The following is a 20,232-nucleotide window of genomic DNA, read 5'->3' as shown; positions in this document are numbered from 1 at the left end:
CTTTCCAACAATGGACCATATTCACACGATCAATCAGGTGATAGAGAAGTGCGCGGAGTATACTGAACCTTTGTATATAGCCTTCATAGATAATGAGACTCAGCAGCCATTCAGGCATTACGGAACCAGAGTATAGACGAGCATTATGTAAAAATACTAGAGGATATTTACATTGGGTCCACAACTACCATCATCCTCCATTAGGAGGGCAGTAAAATACCTATAAGGAAGGGCGTCATACAAGGAGACACAATCTCTCCAATGTTATTCACAGGATGTTTACAAGAAGTATTCAGAACATTGGATTGGGAGCAGGGGGGAGTAAGGGTTAAAGGTGAATACCTCAGTAATCACAGATTGATTTGCTGATGCCGTTGCCTTGCTAAGTAACTTAGGGGACGAATTACAAAGCATGCTTACCGCACTGGACAAACAGAGCACAACCGTGGGCCTGATAATTTGTATGCAGAAAACTAAAGTAATGATCAATAACCTCGGGACAGCACAGCGATTTGAGATAGGTGGCGAGGCAGTAATAGTGGTATGTGAATATATCTACTTAGGCAAAGTTGTGACGCCGGATCCCAACGATGAGGTACAGATAATCATTATCAGATAATTAATGGCAGCCTACCATTGTCCCTGAAGAAAAAAGTGTATGACAGCTGCATCTTGCCGGTACTCACCTACGGGCCTACGGGGTAGAAACTTGGAGGCTCACTAAGAACGTTCAACTTAAATTGAGGATGACTCAGCGAGCAATGAAACGGAAGATAATAGGTGCAACATTAAAGAACAAGAAGAGAGCGGAGTGGGTCTGGGAACAAACGTGTGTTAAGGACACATTAGTAGAAATTAAGAAGAAGAAATAGACGTGGCAGGGCATGTGATTCGAAGGCAAGATAACACATGGTCATTAAGGGTAACTGAGTGGATCCCTAGAGAAGGCTAGCCTGGCAGGGTGCGGCAGAAAATTAGATGGGTAGATGAGATCAAGACGTTTGCGGGGATAAAGTGGTCACAGTTAGCACAGGACCGGGATAATTGAATATAAATGGGAGAGGCTTTTCCCCTGCAGTGGGCGTAGATAGGCTGGTGATGATGATGGTGATGATGATGAAAAGGCCTGCTGTACGACAAGGCGCCTCCATTATTGCAACCACTCAAACTTCACAGCATTTATTGACGGAGTGCCCCATATCAAGCGGTCTGATTTTGTACCCCCTACCACGCCAGGAGGCGCTTTTCGCTACGAAAATATTAGAATGGCTACGAATGGTGATTCCTTAATTTTATTACAAAATATAAAAATATGCATATTCGACTTATCCTCAACCGATTTACCAAAACGAATAACTTTGGCGCTTGCCCACTGTTGTGTATTTTCTAAGGAACGATGCATTTAGGCTCAAGCAAAGGTACTGAGTCAGTATGCAAGTTTTGATCTCAATGGGCGATTGATATTAACGTAAACGAGCTTCAAGTTTGAATTTTTTCAAGTATTCAGCACACAAGCTCACGGAAACAAGACACTGAATAAATTTAGTACTTGCAGGCTCGAAATTAGGCACTTGTGTAGCGCGCAGAAGTGGATATTTCAAATAAAATCTTCTTATTTTGTACTAATCACAGCCATGAAATGCTCATTCGCAACGCTATCAGGTATGCGGAAAAGAAAGTCAGATAGAGGACAGTGTGATTTGATCCTGAGACCAAGTATGGAACCTTTCAAAATCACCCGCCGCTCCCATACCTAGCTGGGGTAACTTACCGGTTATCACAGAATCACTTTTGGGTGGTCCTCGTGGTTTCCTTTTCCCCTATTTTGGATGGTCCGCTTCTCTTCTGCTTCGTCGCTCACTCGTACTGCTAGCTATTGGAAATTTAGTACAGGAGTTTCCGCTTCTGAGGCATCTAGTGCGGCGTGCTTGCAGGTGTCCTGCTTCCGTTGAGTTTGACGAAAGAAACTGCGGTCTTAGTGGGGCAGATGCCTATGAAGGTGTGCTTGCAAACTTCACGATGCAAACAATCACGATGGCTGTTCCGGCATCACACTGTCCCCGCGTGCCCGAAGACGGCTCCGAGCGACAGTCTTGGTGGCCTTCGTCTGGCGTCTTCAGCAATGTAATGCGCAGTACAAACGTAGGCAAGGCGATCACAGTTTTGGCTACTGGTGTTCCGCACGTTGTAGAAAATTACAGTGACAATTGTTCATTCGGTAGCCTATTTATGTCGATAGGACATGTCCACATGTCGCGATGGGTATACAATGAGGCTCCAGTTTACGTGGTAGCCTACTATCTCCTGTGCTCAAGAATGCGACGAAGACGCAGATTACAGCAGCGATGATGATTTCATGGGCACAACCTTACTGCGCCATTGCGCATCGCTTTCATGATAACTGCTCGAAACGCATAGGGGCGAAGGACACCGAGACGACACCGGAAGCCCCTTAAAAGCGTTAAATTAGGGCTTCTGTTCTTCGCGTTTATGCCGTGATTTTTTTCCCTTTTCCGATCTTCTTCTTTCCGTGTGGCCCCTATCAACTCGCTCCTGAAGCAGTACTAATAAAAAGGTTAATAGAAATTCCCAATTATATCGTTTTCACCACAGTTTCGTGTTTTTTAGTGATTATGTCAGGTGCAATGAACAAAAAAGCTCTGCTGGAGCTGAGTGATGTGGGAGCCATCTCCTTCAAAGGGTGAATTAACGCTTTCTGGTTTTTTGTATGCAGACTGAAAAGCCATACGTACAGAGTGCATGCCCATAAATATGACCGCTGCAGAAATGAGCGGTTTTGCATGGCGTTATACGAATTTACCCTCCCCAGTGCAGTACAATATCTGTAGCTGTTTCAAGGGCCTACAGTATAGAAACGATAGTTACGGAAGCACAATGCCTATTTACAAAATCCCAACTCTTCTGAACTGTTCTTCATGTTGATATAGAGACATTTGCAGTCGCGCTTTAGGGCACGATTTTTTGAAATTTATAATAAAAACAAGAATACGAAGTTCTTTAATGCTGTTTTCAAATAATTACAAAATACTGGAAATATCTGTTCTACAGATACAGTCACTGTTTAAAGGTACTATATATGGCTTACTATATATGGCTTACCTATATACTATAAAGGAAACAAATTAGGAACCAAATCGTCGTCGGTGGACAAGGCAGAGATACCTTACGGTAGCAATAACAGCAGGCTACAGCGTGATTTTCACAATACTCGCAGTACTTGAGCACTAACCAACAAATGTTGTTTACTGACGTATTGCGTTGTATCAAGTGTACAGAAGACAACGTGCTGCCTCAGCTAAATAAATTCAAGTAATTCTACAATGAGGCCACCGGCATGTACATCACATCTGTAAATTTAGTTTAATTACAATTACACATCGGTAATCAATAAATATCTTATTTGTTTATGTCTATTTCTAAATGGCGCGAAAGTAATCAGTGAGCAGAATGCACTTATCTGCGGTGGCTACATGCTACGAGCACGCAGATAATATTTTGGAAACAAAAACAATTTTGATGTTTGCTGCATTCCATCGACATGTTTTGCTGTAAAAAAGTTACGTTACGGCTCTGTAGAAATAATTTTTATTCAAGATCGTTTAACAAATAATAAATATTTCAAAATACTCTATGGCTTCCCGATATTCGGGGCACGCCCAGTTTTTTCACATGGCTTTTCGTTCTTAGTGTTGCGCATTTTATACAAGCTTGCGGCGCAACATTACTCGCTGCTTCCAAATAGTTATCGAAATGACGTCGTTTCAGTTCATTTGCTTTCTCAGGTATTTCAGTTGGCCACGTTCATTGCTTTGGAGTCTTTGTAGACACTACAGGGGAAACATATTTAAGAAAAGTACGCAACGGCTAACCTAATGGTTGGTTCCTTTATACGTTTCTTCGACCGAAATTGGAAGTATTGAATACGAGCTCTCGAAATTCGAGGTTACCTTTGCACATGATTTTCTATTACTGATGTTTTCTCAAATTACGGACACAGCCACCAAATTAGTGGCCTCATGTTCATGCACTGTTTCTCCTTATTCCCTTGTTTCTCATCGTATGTAAAGTTTCGGAAGTTCCCGTATGTAAAGTTTCGGAAGTTCCCCGGAAAACCTGTAGGCGTGCTGAGGGTCTCTTGACGAACCTTGTGTGTGTTCATCTTTCTTGCAGACCGTGCCATCCGACACACCGGTCATGTCTGGCATGCTGACAGCGGAGCAGCTATATTACGTTTACCACGGATTAGTAAGTGATCTTACGACTGTACTTGTAATCTATAAATTACACGAAAAGTGTACACCTCGCGCTAGATCTATTAAAAGCGGAAAGCTTAAAATATATAACGAATATTTGGTGGGAGAATCAAACTTCATAATGGTTCTTCTTTCCCTAAAAACCAGTGAGAGAGTGGTGATTAGGATTGCGAAATAGAGTTACACGAGGGCTTACCGGAGAGTTTGTTGGTTTGCTAGGCTTTTCTCCGCAGAAAACACAACATTTCTGTTATTTCCTCCAGCCTCAGCAGTTCGCGCTTTCATCTGGGTATTTCAAAAACAAAAGTAGCTACTGTTTCCTCTTTTCCTTTCTTTTTCAGAAAGGAAGAAGCTATGCTCACTGTCAACTTTTTTTATTTATTCCAACCAAGGCATGCACGGAGTGAGGTTTAAGAATATAAAAGTTTTTTTGTGAACATCTGAGAAGTGTGGGTGCGCGGCAACAGAAACGTCACAGATAAGGTAGGCTATAAAATGTACCCTGTACTCGGAAGCCGCGTATTTATATGCAGAAAAGACCCGCCGCGGTGGCTCAGTGGCTAAGGCGTTGCGCTGCTGAGCACAAGGTCGCGGGTTCGATTCCCGGCTGCGGCGGCCGCTTTTCTGATAGAGGCGAAAAGCAAAAACGCCCGTGTGTACGAGATTTCGGCGCACGATAAAGATCCCCAGGTGGTCAAAATTAATCCGGAGCCCTCCACTACGGCGCGCCTCATTGCCTGCGTTGCGTCGGCGCGTTAAACCCCACAATCAATCAATTATATGCAGAAAAGGTGTATATGCGGGACGTGTACTTTGACAAGATTGTGATTATGGGGTGTTGCAGATTTAGTAAGGAAGAGGAAGGGGACAAAGGCGGCTAACCGCCAACTATCATTACTATCGGAGAGGGGAGAAAGAAGCTAAGAAACTCGGTCCGGCTCAGCCATGCTTCGCGTCTGCGTCCCGTTCCATAACATTTCTGGTGCCGTGAAACCCGGGAACGACGGACCAGCGGACTTCACGGCGCAGCGCCTTCAAGGTGTGCGTGGCCTCAGGTACGTCGGACCGTCTCATTTCGGAGGCCTCACCCTTGAACGGTGCCTGCCATGGCTGCGTGCTGGACACAGACCCCCCACCTAGAACCCGGAGATGAGCCTCACACATCGGACAATCCCGACCCTTGCTTCGCTGCGCTCCCTGGTTCTGATGACTCGCAGGTCGTCGAAAGACTTTGAATTTCGCGGGTCATCCTCCGGGCGGACATAACTGAATTAGCCAGTACAACTGTTCGTGCCTTGCAATCGTCAACACCGAATATCGCTATGCTTAGCGATTTGTGCCGTGATGTAGAACAAAAACAGGATCAACTTCGAAAGCTTGACGGGCTGATTCAGAACCTTCTCGACTTTGACACCTTCGTAAAGGACTTAGATGAGGCCGACGAGTACTCATACACGGTCAGTCACGCTACGGTTTCGCTAAAGGAGCGAATTTCTCAGGTAACGTTAAGGACGTCGTTCACCGCGACGAAGACTTTGTCGCCACCTCAACCGACGCCGGATCCTTTCAGAGGGGGCACCTCCCTGAAAAGGGACTCGGCCATTGTAGCACTACCATTCGCAACAAGGGCTGCTTCCGAAACCGCGAGTTCGTCAAGTTCAGCGGAAAAGAACACGGAGCAGCACAGCGCCCCTACATTTCCAACGTCGTCGGTAAACCAGGCCGCGGGACGTACCAGCACGACCGAGTTCGGCCAAGCAGCCGACTCCGTGGCATCCCGCCGAAGCCAGGACAATACCATGCCAGACTCGGATGCGCTCGGGGCCAAGACCAAGAAGCCACCGCGCATGGGAAATACTCGGATGAAGACAATGGATGAACTGCCTAGCAGTGGTACCGGGTGTAACCACAGCAAGGCATTAAATCGTGCAACGCAGGTACCAAACGGGTGGCTCGGCAGCAAGTCTCGGAACACGCAGATTCAGTCATGTGAAAGTTAAGTGTTCGTTCGACTACTAGAAGCAAGGAAATCCAGGGCAATGACGACGATACAGACAAAAGTGCGAAAAACTCACCCAGGACTCAGAACGGAACATCGAAAGCGAACAGAAAAGAGAAAAGGGACCGCTGACCAGAAGATTGAGGCTGCATCCAGAATAAGATTTATCCATGCTCACTCGAGGACTAATTTTGCCTCGTGCGTCAGGCACTCCGGTTCGAGCAAAACAGCGTGCCCCGTCGTAGCCAAGAAGGTAGCAAGAAGGCATCGTGCCGCAAAGCATAGATGGAGGATAAAGAAGGATTTATCTTCCACCTCTCGTCTACAACGGAATTGATATCGGACTACCCATCCAGGAAAATTAGACTAACGTGTTCTGCACTTTCCCTCTAGTGTCACCGTCGGGGGTGGGAGTATGTTGCACATTTAGTAAGGAAGAGGAAGAGGACAAAGGCGGCTAACCGCCAACTATCATTACTATCGGAGAGGGGAGAAAGAAGCTAAGATACTCGGTCCGGCTCAGCCATGGCTTCGCGTCTGCGTCCCGTTCCATAACATGGGGATTAACTCACCAAAACTACACGTGGGCCATGACTCGCGCCGTAATGAAGGGCTCCAGAATTCTTTTGACCACCTGGGGATGTTTCACATGCGCCAAAATCTCAACACGTGGGTTCTTTGCCTTTCGCTTTCATATGAAAACAAGCCACCTTGGCCGGAATTTTGAGCCGCGTCTTTGAGCTCAGCAGCCAGCGCCTTAGCCACTGAGCCACCGCGGCGGCTACATATTTACTCTTACTGCACCAGACAAAAAAAAAGAAGAGGCCAAATCTGGACCGCGAACATTATTGGCGATTTGACGTGTTTTAGCCGCACCAGAAAAGAGCCGTAATCAATATAATACACTATATTTGGTGCACTCACGTTTTAAACTAGGTATTTGCAGGCAGATGCCTTATTTTCGGAATAGGAGGCCAGTATTAACAAATTTGCCCTTAATCATAACATCTACGATTTCGTTGGTTGGTGGAAATGCGCGTCAGCAAATACATCCCTCAATTTGATTAGCATACCAGGTCAGTTTGAAAATCTGAATGCCAGTCGCGTAAATCAAGTATCAAGGCACGATGCTATACAAGACATATTCAGCGGTATTGAGAGGATGAACTAAAAAAGAATGCACATAGAAAACGAGACATCTCACAGAACGCTGTCTTCTAAGTGACAGTGCACTACAGCGCCAAGAAGAGAATGCCACAGTTCATGCGTCTTAAGTTCGCAGAGTTTACGAGGTGTTGCACGTTCGCTAAGCTTTTGTACAAACGACAGCGCTATGTTTGTTGTTTCCGGTATTCGCTCGGCTTTTCTAAAGAGTCATAAACCAACAAGACAGTGTACCATACTAAGTTTTGCACTGTGTGAAAAAAGCCACGAGAGAAAAAAAAATATGAGCTATTTCGCTCTGTAAAGTTCATCGACCAAGAAATCGAAGGTGATACAGAGTTTTTAACAAAAGCAGGAACTCTAGACGAAAGTTATGCTGCGACTACTCATTCTTCAACGTCATTCAACTTCGGTAGTGAACGCATCACACAAGGTAGAGAATCGGGTGACGGAGCCTTCAGGCAGAGCACCTCCAGTCGTCCCGCGGGAGGAGTAGAGGTAATGACGTTAACAACAGACTTACAAACTACATAGAGGGGGACAGAAAGAGAGAGAAAGATGAAGAGAACAAACTTTATTCACTTTGCCAACTCTGATGCTTAGTCGTCGGCCGTGAGCCCTAGGGCTCTGGCAGCTCCCTCAGCCAGCTGGAGGTCCCAGAGTTGATCTTCCGGGCGGGAGCAGAGCAGCACGTTCTTCCACTACTCTCTGATTGTGCAGCCATTCGTGATCGGCTGCGGACTTGCCATAACATGTGATCTAGTTCCAGTCGTTCCTGCAATGTATGAGACTAGGGTGAGTAGCGCCGGGGGTTTGGATAAGAGTGGGTTTGGATAAGAGTGGATAAAGACAAGTGGGTTTGGATGTGAGTGGGTCTGTAGGAGTAGCAAGACCACCGAATGTCGCTTACTGAGAGATGGGTGCGCGAGTTGGGTAGCGAGCCCGGGATAACGATAATGACAACAGCCTTATTTTTAGCATAATAGGGTTTAGAGCTGGTCTCGAAACACAAGATGCCTCCCTCGTCCTCAAAGAAGTATTAATGAAAGTGGTACAGGGAGAACACTTTATACTAGCACTAGACCTCCAAGGTGCGTTTGACACTGTGTCGCACACAGTTATACTGGACTCTGTCGCACACAGCTATACAGGACTTTCTCAGGGAGATAGAAGGAGGGAAACTCATTTAAAATTACTTCGCAGCCTTCCTGACGAACCAAATTGCCATAGTCGGCGTAGGGGAACTGCGATAAAAAATATTCACAATGACGAACTCCAGAACTCCTGAAGGTTCGCCTAATCCCCGATGTTACTTAATCTCACAACATCAAAGATCGCGAAGAAAGCCAGCGAGCTCCCAGCTATCAGCCATGTCACCTACGCAAACGATATCACAATATTGGCAGCAGAGGGTACACCCTACCAAAAGCAACATTACTTCCAAAACGCAGTCAACTTGGTAGCCAAACTATCAGCATATAATGAACTGAAGTGTGCACCAGAGAAATCGGAAATCAGTAGAGTTCACTCACAACGAAATAGTAACGACAAGATCTGTATAAAAATCGGATTCTATGAAATACCAGAGCAAAGTCAGGTTGGTATTCTATGAATGAGCGTACAGACACACGGACGAGCAGAACAAACAATTGATAAAATCAACAAATCCGCAAACCAACTCTTTCGCAGAGTGAGGAGGATCACCAAAGTCTAGAAAGGCCTGCGCGAGAGAGAAACCTTACGCATAAAGCAAGCACTCATCATGAGCAGAGCCTCATTGTTTGCCATACCATTCAATATGCAAGCAGTAAGAAAAATACACAGGTCGGTATAAAAAGCCGCTCTAGGTCTGCCCATATCTACCGCAAACGAAGAACCCTATAAATTGGGCATATTTAACACCTTCGAGGAGAGAAGGGACACCCTACTCTCATCACAAAAGGAACGACTTGTCCGCACCAATACCGGACAATACATCTTGCGGAAAACCGGAAGCCCGCAGAAGGAGATCCTAAAGGCAATGATCGACCTCCTCCCAGAGAAACGCACCGAAATCAAACGCTCCCACTGCCCAAGAACATGGACCATAAGCTCCACCACTGCAGAAAACAGGCGAGAAATAATTATCTGCGGAGGATATTACAACACCATACCAACACCAGATACACAGATGCAAGCCCGGGAGACCACTCCAACAGTACAGTGGTTGTAGTACACTACAGAGGTGACTTGCAGGACTGCCTCACAATGAGAAAAATGAGCATCGAGAAGGCTGAAACCGGAGCCATTCTCCTAGCAATAAGGCTAGTATAAAAGAATAACCCAGGACTGAACAGCGTTTCAGACTCCAAGCGGGCAAATATAAACATCACGGCCGGAAGAATCGTGAGGCAGTTAAAATACATTCTTCCCACGAAGATTACGAAAAAAATTCCCCGCATTTCCCCGAGGGGAAGAATGTGAAAGTGCGAATGCACGAGTTGAATTTGCGCGGTTCGGTAATGTTCGCGAAAGAGAGATCACACACACACACACAACTACAAAGAAAGAAAGATGCATTTATTCACAGACACCTATTTGTGTTGTCGTTGTACTTGATTGCTAGAGCGGATCTCAGCTTTGAAATTTCGTGTCAGTACTCCTTTAAGCGGGTGCATTAGTTCTTCTCACGCCCGCTTCTTTGCCAATCCCCCACGTGGGTATGTGCCATGTCAGCGGCCAGGCAGCGCGCGCCCATCTCCCCCCGTTGCCAAGGAAGACGAGGAGCGCGCGCACCCGCAGCTGTTGCTATGCGGACGGCGGCGGACGCTTCAGGCTCGCTTAAGAAGTGCATTCGCACTTAAAAGCCACATTGTAAACTGGTGTCCAGGCAACGAGCGGCTGAATGGTACAAGGCGGCAAACAGGGCTGCGAGAGACCTAACGTACCGCGCCCTACACGACCATTCATACCCCTCCCCACTTCCAGAACGATACGGCGGACAGCTCGCCATACTCAGACAGTGCAGACGGTCTTTTCCATCTCCTCACCTCACAAGGAGCTCAACAATAACGATTCGCAGACACTACTGCGAATGTAAACTAATACCTTCACTCTAAAGTCATCATTAGCACTAATATTTCCAAATTGCAGAGAAGAATACTAAGCAGTAAAAAAAAGTCTTCGCTTTTTCACGCCACCTGGGAATGCCGAACCATAAGACCCAGACAACCAACACCAACCTTTACCACAATAAATTTTTACCAAACAAAAACCCCACTGCCCTACTAGATACACGGGATGCAGTTCTACCCTACTTAACCTTAGAGAACCTGCATATGGGGCCCTGCCAGAAATCTCCCTCTAATCTTTCTAAACTCTCCGCCTTGCATTTTCTAAAAGTTTTTCTACACCATTGACGGAACGGCCATCAAGCCAACTCAGCAGATTCGGATTCTCGGCCTACTAATTCAGAGCGACGGGAAGGCACACGCCGCCGTCACAAAGATCAAGACTACATCCGAACAGATACCCAGTATGATGCCGAGGGTATCTAACAGAAACCGAGGCCTGAAAGAGGACGATGCCATACGCCTGGTACGCGCGTTCGTCGTGTCGCGGGTTACCTACTCAGCACCGTATCTCCAGATGAAGAAGGCGAATAGGGACACCCTAAACACGATGCTTCGCAAGGCAACGAAGCAAGCACTTGGCATTCCCATATACTCGTCCACGCAAATACTGCCAGACATGGGCGCCCACAACACAGTGGAGGAGCTCATCGAAGCCCACCTTTCGAATCAGAGAATCCGGCTCAGTCACACAGAACACGGACGAGCCGTCCTACGCAAGATAGGGTGGCAGATCGAGCCAGTACCCATCAAGGCAGCCCTTCCGGAAGACTGGAAGATGAGCATTCAGACCAAACCCCTTCCCCGGGACTTGACGCCGGGCAAGGAAGACGAGAGGCGCACCGCGCGGGCAAAATCAATGGCCCGGAAGCTGGAAGAGAACCCCAGGGTCAACTACGCGGACGCCTCGCTCCGAAAACACAGCGACCCTGCAGCGGCGGTAGTTACGTCCAGAGACAGGCTCATCGTCAGCGCGTCCCTGAAGACAACAGACCCCGCAGTTGCTGAGGAAGTAGCCATGGCCCTGGCACTCGCACAGCCGTGCGTGGACCCCGTGGTCACCGACTCAAAGACAGCGTACGGAAGCTTCCGCAGGGGGGTAATCTTCTCCACGGCCCGAGCCATTCTATCCAAGTGCAAGCCACCGGGAAGAGCCATAGAGCTCGCGTTGGTCCCGGCTCACTCGCAGGTAGCAGGAAACACCATCGCCGACTACCATGCCCGAGAAATGTCAATCCGGGCCGAGCAGGAGCCGGAGGAGCTACCGCACCCGATTACCAGCTTTCGGGACATTACCCGGATGTGCCGTGAGGAGAGGTGCAGACTGCTGAAACCGCACCCCCAACTGACTAGGCAACAATAGATGATCCTGCGTCAAGCGCAGGCGGGATCGCTTGCGCATCCCGTACTGATGAACCGCATGTACACTGCGGAACACGATACGTTCTGTCCGTTTTGCAAAAGAGAGAAGGGCACCCTGCCGCACATCTTGGCAGAGTGCACAGAACTCAAGACCCCCCCCCCCCCTCCTTCCCTCCCCCACAACACCCCCAATCCACAACCCCTTGAGCGATGGGAGACCTTCTTGTCCAGCCCCGCCCTGCCGACTCAGCTCGCACTGACAGACAGGGGCCAGGAGCTGCTGGGAACATATGGGTGCCGTAACTAGGGCACCACCCCGTCTGGTGCCAGCGTGCACCACCGATTCCTTTTTGGGCTCAGTAAAAGTTGATTCGTCCTCCTCTACTGCAGTTAAACCAGATATAAAGAATGGTATGTGCAGGTTTTCGCTACTCGCAGGTTTCGAGTTAAGACTCACGTGAATGAAAAAGATGCGAAACCAAATTGATAAACTTCAGTGATGGTAAAGTCACCCTTCAAGAATTCATTTCACATTGAAAAACTGCAATAATTGCTCGTGCTGCATTCCGACGAGTTTGAATACTACACGGCACTCCCAAGAAGCAAGGTCACTGAGCCCCGTATGCACAAACTTACCTTAAGACTCACTTCTGGCACTTACCCGTTTCAAGGACCAAAATTGTTGCTACAGTGTGTCTCAGCAGCTGAAGAATGGCAATGTAGTACATAGCCCCAAGCATTGCCGGCATGTGCTAACGCTCAGCTGAAAAGAAGAAGACGCCAGGCACGCTGGGGCTTCGAGGGGTCGTTCAAAGGAGATGAAGGGGTTCGTACTAGGGCGAACACGGTGCTCGCTTCCCTGTAAATACGTTTATTAAACAAAACTTTACTTTCACGTATTTGTCTCCGTAACAATATGCTTTAAGGGCGCCTTTACGCGAGCTTGATGCTCTTTTCCGCACTCAAAATTGTTGAAACGGTGTTAGCTGGGATACTGCACCAGGTGGTGACGTTATTCTTTCTCGCCGGCGGAGATGGCATTTAAAATTGGGAACTTGTCTTAAAAAAGAAACAGAACTTTTCTTTTTGTGGCAGCAGAACTCATAACCGACGAACCGATAGCGTGGAGACGCGTGACTAGGCGCCGAATGACACCGCACTCACGCAGGAAACGCGCAGTAGTTTGCGGTTCCGGCGAAGTTCTCTAAATTAGTGCATTTCTCCAGCCAATATTTCAGGAAAAGTGCAAAAAACAATGACTCATGACCGTAGCGAATCCGTGACATCAAGGTTAACTGTCGCGACGCCTTCGGTAAATAGAAGTCCCGAACAAAAACGCCATTAAATCCAGGAATTCATGACATAGAGGTTCCTTACATCCAGCTTTACCTGTACTATTATACTACATAGATGCGCGCCTACCCTCCACCCTGGGAGACCGGAGAATAACTATGCACGCACGATCTTGGAACGACGGCAATGAGTGGGCGCTGAGCTTTTGCTGACACACTGGAAATTCCCACGACACCCAGCCACCGACAGTTTCGATGTCTTTAGCTAGGAGGCAGCGCCATCGTCTTTTATTCACATCCTACAGTGGGGTTACACAGGTCTGTGCGATCACCAATGCCACATTCGTGCATGGAGGCAACGAGCACGTCGAGCTTCCGTGCACCCATGACTCTCATTGAACATTTCACATGTCGGGGACGTCAGCGCTCACGGAACACTATACCACTTCATTTAAAGCGAGAGATATAAACGGCGTTTCCTCTTTCTGGTATAAGTTCTTCCCAGTCATTTTATAAGTTTTTCGGCTAACTCTACATACTCTCATACCTTCCTCCACTTACTGTTTAGATAGCAGCAAGAAAGATAAGGGCAGGTGCTCTTGCAGCAGCTAATTTACAGTTTGTTCTGTGTTTCTTCGCTCCTAGGGTCGTTGCGAATGGATGCGGAGCGAACATTTGCGCCACACCATCGACAGCCGCCTCTTCAGCCCGCCGCGATACAGGTAACAGAGGCGCCAACACGGCTGGCACATTAGCCTATCATGCATTCTTTGCTGCCAAATTCGCACAGTAGACGTACAATGCCGAGCCGAGTTCCTCCCTGCCGCTAAGTGGTTTTTGCCGACTCCAACCCTGTGCCTTCTTCTATTACGCAGAATTTATTTAAAATTCTTTCGAAATGCAATTATACGTCAGGCAATGCGTACAACACGCTTTTTGTGAAAACGCTTTCCTTGTTTTAGCAACAAACAATGCGACGCTGCCTAATCAGGCACCGTGAACAATACTGGGATGCGCCAGCGTACTTAACGGCCTGCTATGCTGGCAGTTATCGCAAAACAAGAAATAGTCACGCCGTACCAAAATGGAAGTGTCTCAGACGCATTTTAAAAAGCATCAGTTAACCAAGCAGCGCTTCCATCTCCACTGCTCATACAAAATCACTGCAAAATTGTCATCGACAAAGGATACTACAGCGCCATGTGAATGAGTCAGTTTAGCTAGGCAACCTTGAAAATGTCACCGTGAAATGCAATTGTTTCAACGGCCGCAATTGAATTCAAAATTTTACATCTTGCATTGATAACATTTTGACAGTCACCCAGCCAAACTTTGCAACTGCCGCAAAATACCTAACAGAAATATAAGGGAGTTTTAGCATATCGTTACCGTGTTTACATTACCGTTTACCGTGTTTGCGGGAGTCGACTGCGCAGTGCGAGAGTTACCGCGAACGGTAACTTACGGGCACAGGCTTCACCGTCGCCAGCGGCTTCCGGTAACACGGTAAACGGTAACGCAAACACGGTAACTATATGCAAAAACTGCCTATAGATAATGTGGCCGGTTGACGTCAGCAACAAATGGAGGACGCCAGAAAAATTGGTTCTTGGCCGCTATTCGGTGAGCCCTGACATGCTGCACGATCCGGCATTCGTCTACATTCCAGCCCTGAGTGGAACGGTGCTAATAAAGCTTTTTTAGCATTGCAAGATATGCGGGTATGCGGAATGTGAGTTCAGTAAGACAACGTGATTACTCGAACCGTGTCCTTAAACTCTCCCGCTAGCCGAGAGCACACAACCGACTCCCATGTCACAACCACTATTCGGCCGGAACTAAGTCTGCACGCGAAACCACCAAAAAGTGTTTACAGGCTTGTAAGGGCGCAAAATTGGTTGCCGATCTGCTTTCACTAGTGCGAATAATAAAAACAACCTGGACACCATGCGGTAGTTTATATACGGCCAAGGCCTTGGTAAAGAAAAGATATACATCTTTACATTACCCCAGTGTACAGCCTTGCTCCTTTGATTTTCTTGTATAGCAAACCTAAGGAACTGTGTTTTTAGTTATCTGCCAGAACCTAAATGCACGCTACATGTGTAGGGTAAAGAGAAGGCATAAATCTTGCTTTTAGTAGTAGGACCCCGACTGGTCATGCGACATGCCTAACACGCAGCAGTATTTTGCCGTGTTTTAGGTCGCCGGCCTCCATGGCTTGGACTTTGAAATGCAGTCATGAGCAACGCGTTACCAGAAACACAGGAACGACGTGTCCAGCATTTGCTCCATCGTGCTATCCTTCTCTTCGCAGGCTGAATGTGCCCTTAAGGAATTCGCGGCCCTTCAGGCTTGCCTGGAAGTGCGCCCCACCCAGCTGTCTACTGCCGGCCGACAGCACGAGCGACGGCTTCTAAGCGTTTCACCATGGGAGCAGACCGGGAAAGGTCGACGCTCTGATCACCGCTGGCTGGCTCTCTATAGCTGGGCTTCGCAGTTCAATTCAATTAGTTTCAATTCAATTCAAACTTATCAATTATTATAGATAACGCATATGTTCACTTTTGTATCGGTTTTTCCAGCTTCGAGTGCAGTGAATCTGATTTTTGGTAATAAACGGTCACCTTCTGTTACTCACGGTATCAAATTCGTTTTGCTGAAAGGGGTTTACATTTGTCGTGGCTGTGCAATGTTCTTCAGAATGGGAGTGTTTTCTAAGCAAGTGATTCGGTTACGTCCTTGTCTTGCACTAAGAACGAGTGCCGTGGCGTCCTCAAAGGCATCGCACGCCATGCACGCCAAATCTGGGTGAGTGTTCTGCGATTAATAGTAAGACCTCAAGCATGTAGACCTCCTGGCCGACATGGCTGCCCTGTGAAAAGCTATCTTTGCATGCGGACAGCGCCAGGGGCGTCGCCAAGCATGCACAGGTTTCCGCATTGTTAACGATGCCGCGCCGCACGAAAATTTACAACACGGCACGATACTATACGGTTCCTGGAATATTACAAGGTCGCAGTTCTAGGTTTTCAGCGATGTTTTTTTTTATTTTGTGTTGATTATTGATTCTAGAGTTTAACGCGTCGAAGCCCCGCTTGGGCTATGAGAACGCCGTAGTGGAGGGTTCCTGAGTAATTTTGACTACCTGGGGATCGTTAATGTGCGCCGAAATCTCGACACAGCCGTTTCCGCTTTTCGCCTCCATCGGAAGAGGAGCCAACGCGGCGGGGATTGAACCCGCATCACTGGGCTCAGCAACACAACGTCTTAGCCACCGAGGCACCACGGCGGGTTGTTTTTTTGTTGAAAGCTACCATGCGAAGAGGAAGAGCACCATGTCAGCAGCAATTGAAAGCTTCATTATGAACTACACTTTTGTTTGTAGGTTTTTTTTTCTTTATTCATTTGGTCTCCTTGCCGGAAACATATTCCATGCATTTTAAAACTGAAAAGAAAAAACAACTGTGAAAGCCGATGCTCGCCTGCTCACTGGAGTAAACAGACGAGCACTCCAAGCAGTGGCATATTTATTTATGTATTTATTTAATTTATTTTTTTTTATTTTTTTATTTATTTATTTATTTATTTATTTATTTATTTATTTATTTATTTATTTATTTATTTATTTACAGACTTCTGCCATCTACAGTTAGGAAGCCCTGGGCGGGACTGGGCAGCCTAAATCGATACGAAAAAATGGAAAAGCAGTAGTCCGAAAGAACGAGCAAGATACATAACGCACAATCAACAGCAAGGAAACGAAAAAAATCTCCGTACGAGTTGTTAAAACGTCACAGAAAGTATACATACAAGCTGATGTTTGAAGAGAATTTGACACAAAATTAGCACTCGAAGCAATAAGAAACAAAGAACCTGAAAATTTCACTGACAATTACTATACTCCCTAACGCGAAATTTGTGCGCACAGCGAACTGCAGTATTCCCAGTCACGGCGCCTATCTGCTGAGCCTCAAGAAGTTATCGCGTGATCAGCGGACGCACGGGGGCGCCCGTTACTGTGCTGTTATCTGATTCCTCAAAGGAAACGGTACCGGGGGATATGGGCTGGTCCTCTTTCGAGGCGAGGAAGGCGCAGAGCAAGATAAAGTTTGAGGAGTGAATTCCCGACCTGGAGGACGAAACATGGGCCGCGAGGGTGTTTACGTACCTGTATACGAGGAGCGTGGACACGCGGTGGAGACGGAGGACCAGACAGCCGACCAAGCGGTACGGAAAGTCGGCAGGGGAAAGTGGGGTTTACACAACAGTTAAAAAGCAGGGAAAGGCAGCAGAGGCGACAAAGTGGACACAGAGAAAGGAAACGAAAAAAAAAAAACAATGGAGACTTATACGACAGAGAAACTACAAATTAGGAAGGAAAGTTTCGATGACTATACGAGAGGTAGTGCATTGCTCTTCGAAGCACGGGCGGAGTGCCTGAGAACCCGGGCATACATGGGTATCTCTGGAAACTATAGACCATATTGTCAGGGGCTGCACAGAGATAGGAAAACCACGGGGAAAGGGGGAAACGACGTTGGAGGAGGCTTTGGGATTTGGGGCGAGGGGGAACCTCAAATTCAAGGCCATAGAGGTGACGAAGAGGCGACTGGAATGGTGGCGGAGGAAAAGTAGGGAAGAGATGGGTATGCAGGCGGAGTAATCATACGTATGAGAATTTAGAACAGCGGGGAAAGAAAAACGGGGGTGGGAGCGATGAGAGTTTAAAATAGGTGTGAGGGGAAGATGGGGGGGGGGAAAGAATTCTATTAGGTTATCTAAGGGTAGGGCAAGTAAGTGGAATAAAACAGGCAAGTAGGTTGATGAAACCGACGCCCCGAATCAAAGGGATAGCCGCTAATCATCATCATCATCATCATCATCATCTCGCCGTTCGTCGCCGGCCCTTTCGAGCGTGTTTCAAATTGTGTTTGAACCTCCCGCGCAAATATCACATGGTTCGAGTGATCCATGCACCGTGGAGTAGCGTCTGGCGGGTTAGAGAGGGGGAAGAGAGAGAGAGAAACAACTTTATTAGACACCGGCTGTTTGGGGACGTGGCCTCTCACGTCGTGACCGAGCGGCCCTAGCCAGGGCTTACTCGTAACCCATCTGATGGGTCACTTTCAGGCCTCTGGTTATCCAGGGCCTCCGTCACCAGCTGGACGGCAGGAGTTGAGTGTTGTAATCGCAACTCCGAGTAGCAGTTATGAACTGCGGTGGGATCCCTTTTTCTTTTGCTTCGGTTGGATGAGTTCTACAGTCCCATAGGATATGAGCCGTAGTAGCTCTTTCACTAGCACACCACTTGCACTTATCACTTGCGTACACTTTCGGACACATGTGTCTAGCGAGCACTGGAGTAAGTAACGAGTTCGTTTGCAGTTGTCTGTAGGTCACTGCTTCTTGTCTTGTAAGTCTTGGATGTGGCGGGGGCATGGTCCTACGGCTGGATCGATACCATTCGAGGACCCCACTGTACGTGTTGATCGTTGAATCTTCGTCGGGCTCCTGTTCCGCAGATGGAGAATCCGGACATCCCGACGCGTCTCGACCGGTTAGCGCACGCGCCGCCTGGTCCGCCTCCTCATTGCGGTTGCTGTGTCCCTTGGTTGAGTGGAGAAGTCCCATGTGCGCTGGGAACCATTTTACCGTTGTGGTCACAGTTCTGGGGGGTAGGGCACCGCACAACCTCACAGCACTCTCAGACACGTTGTTGTTGGCGTAGCTTAGGATTGCTGAACGAGAGTCACTAAGTGGGGGCAACGAAGAGATGACCATACAGCAGCGCCTGCCGTCCACCCCCAGACAATTTAGCCACACGCTCCAACGACCATCTCGTGCGGGCTCAGCCATTGCTCAGCATACTGTCCTCTCCCTCACCCTTTCGCCCCACTTTCCTCCGCCGTGTTCTTTTTGCCTTCGCTCGCTTGGTTACGATGGCTTCACCATCGCCGCCGCAATACCACCGTAGCAGCCGCTTGCGTACTAAAAAGCCACGGTCATTTAGCACACACTGCAAATCACTGAACGAAAGATGTAACAACCACTGAGGGGGAAGGGGGGCGAGGGGGGGCTGCCGGATTGCGTGTGTCCCTTGATTATTGTCCCAAAGAACAACATTATCAGGCTCCACAACCTCCGCAAGCAGTCAATTTCATTCGTGGATTGTACGTAGCAAGAATAAATGGTTTTTTTTTTTTGCCGCTTTTCTGATGCAGGCGGAAAGGAAAAACGCCCGTGTGTACAAGATTTCAGTGCACGTTAAACATCCCCAGCTGGCCCAAATTCATCCGGAGCCCCCCTCATCGCCTGCGTTGCGTCGGTGCGTTAAACCCCACAATCAACCAAAGAATCAATGTTTTAAAGCCTCACCTCCACACGAGTATTCTCTCATTCTTTTTAGATTGCTGCGCGCGGACCTGAATCACCGCGTGATGTGCTAAAATCCTCGCTTTGGGTGGCTTTTATTTTGCCATGTTACAATGAATAGAATTATTTATGTCTCTCATGATATCGTTTCAGTTGAAGGCTGTATAATTCACCACCTTGCAAAAAAGGACTACAAGATATTTTCCAGCTGTAGCATTTGTGCATGAATGTTGCTGGTTTCTGTTGAACATTTCAGCAGAGTGGTTTCTTAGGCGAGTTGGTCATTCATCGTGTAAGTAAGCGCGAAATGAACAAGAACGAACGAAGTGAACGGGACACAGCGTCGTGTCCCGTTCACTTTGTTCGTCCTTGTTCATTTCGCGCTTACTTACACGATGAACATTTTAGGTCTCGGATCCGAGACGACAGATGCGTGGTCGTTGATAAGCCTGATGTACATTTTGTAGACCAGCAATTTTATTTCATGTTTCGATCTTTTTAAAAGTTAGGACATTACCCAAAATTCTTCTTGCAATTTGAGAACGAAACCAAATAGCTAGTTTGCCGGGAAATAGTTCTTCAAGGATGCCCCTCTCTACAGATATCACCATTGTGCGTTTTTTACTACAGCTGATCGCTTTAAAGAGGAAGATGCT

Source organism: Haemaphysalis longicornis, unplaced genomic scaffold (assembly GCF_048455015.1).
Source record: "Haemaphysalis longicornis isolate Haplotype H1 unplaced genomic scaffold, Haemaphysalis longicornis Haplotype H1 scaffold_2, whole genome shotgun sequence".
NCBI classification, from domain to species: domain Eukaryota; kingdom Metazoa; phylum Arthropoda; class Arachnida; order Ixodida; family Ixodidae; genus Haemaphysalis; species Haemaphysalis longicornis.
The sequence above is the reverse complement of the archived record's forward strand: the minus strand, read 5'-3'. Positions refer to the sequence as shown.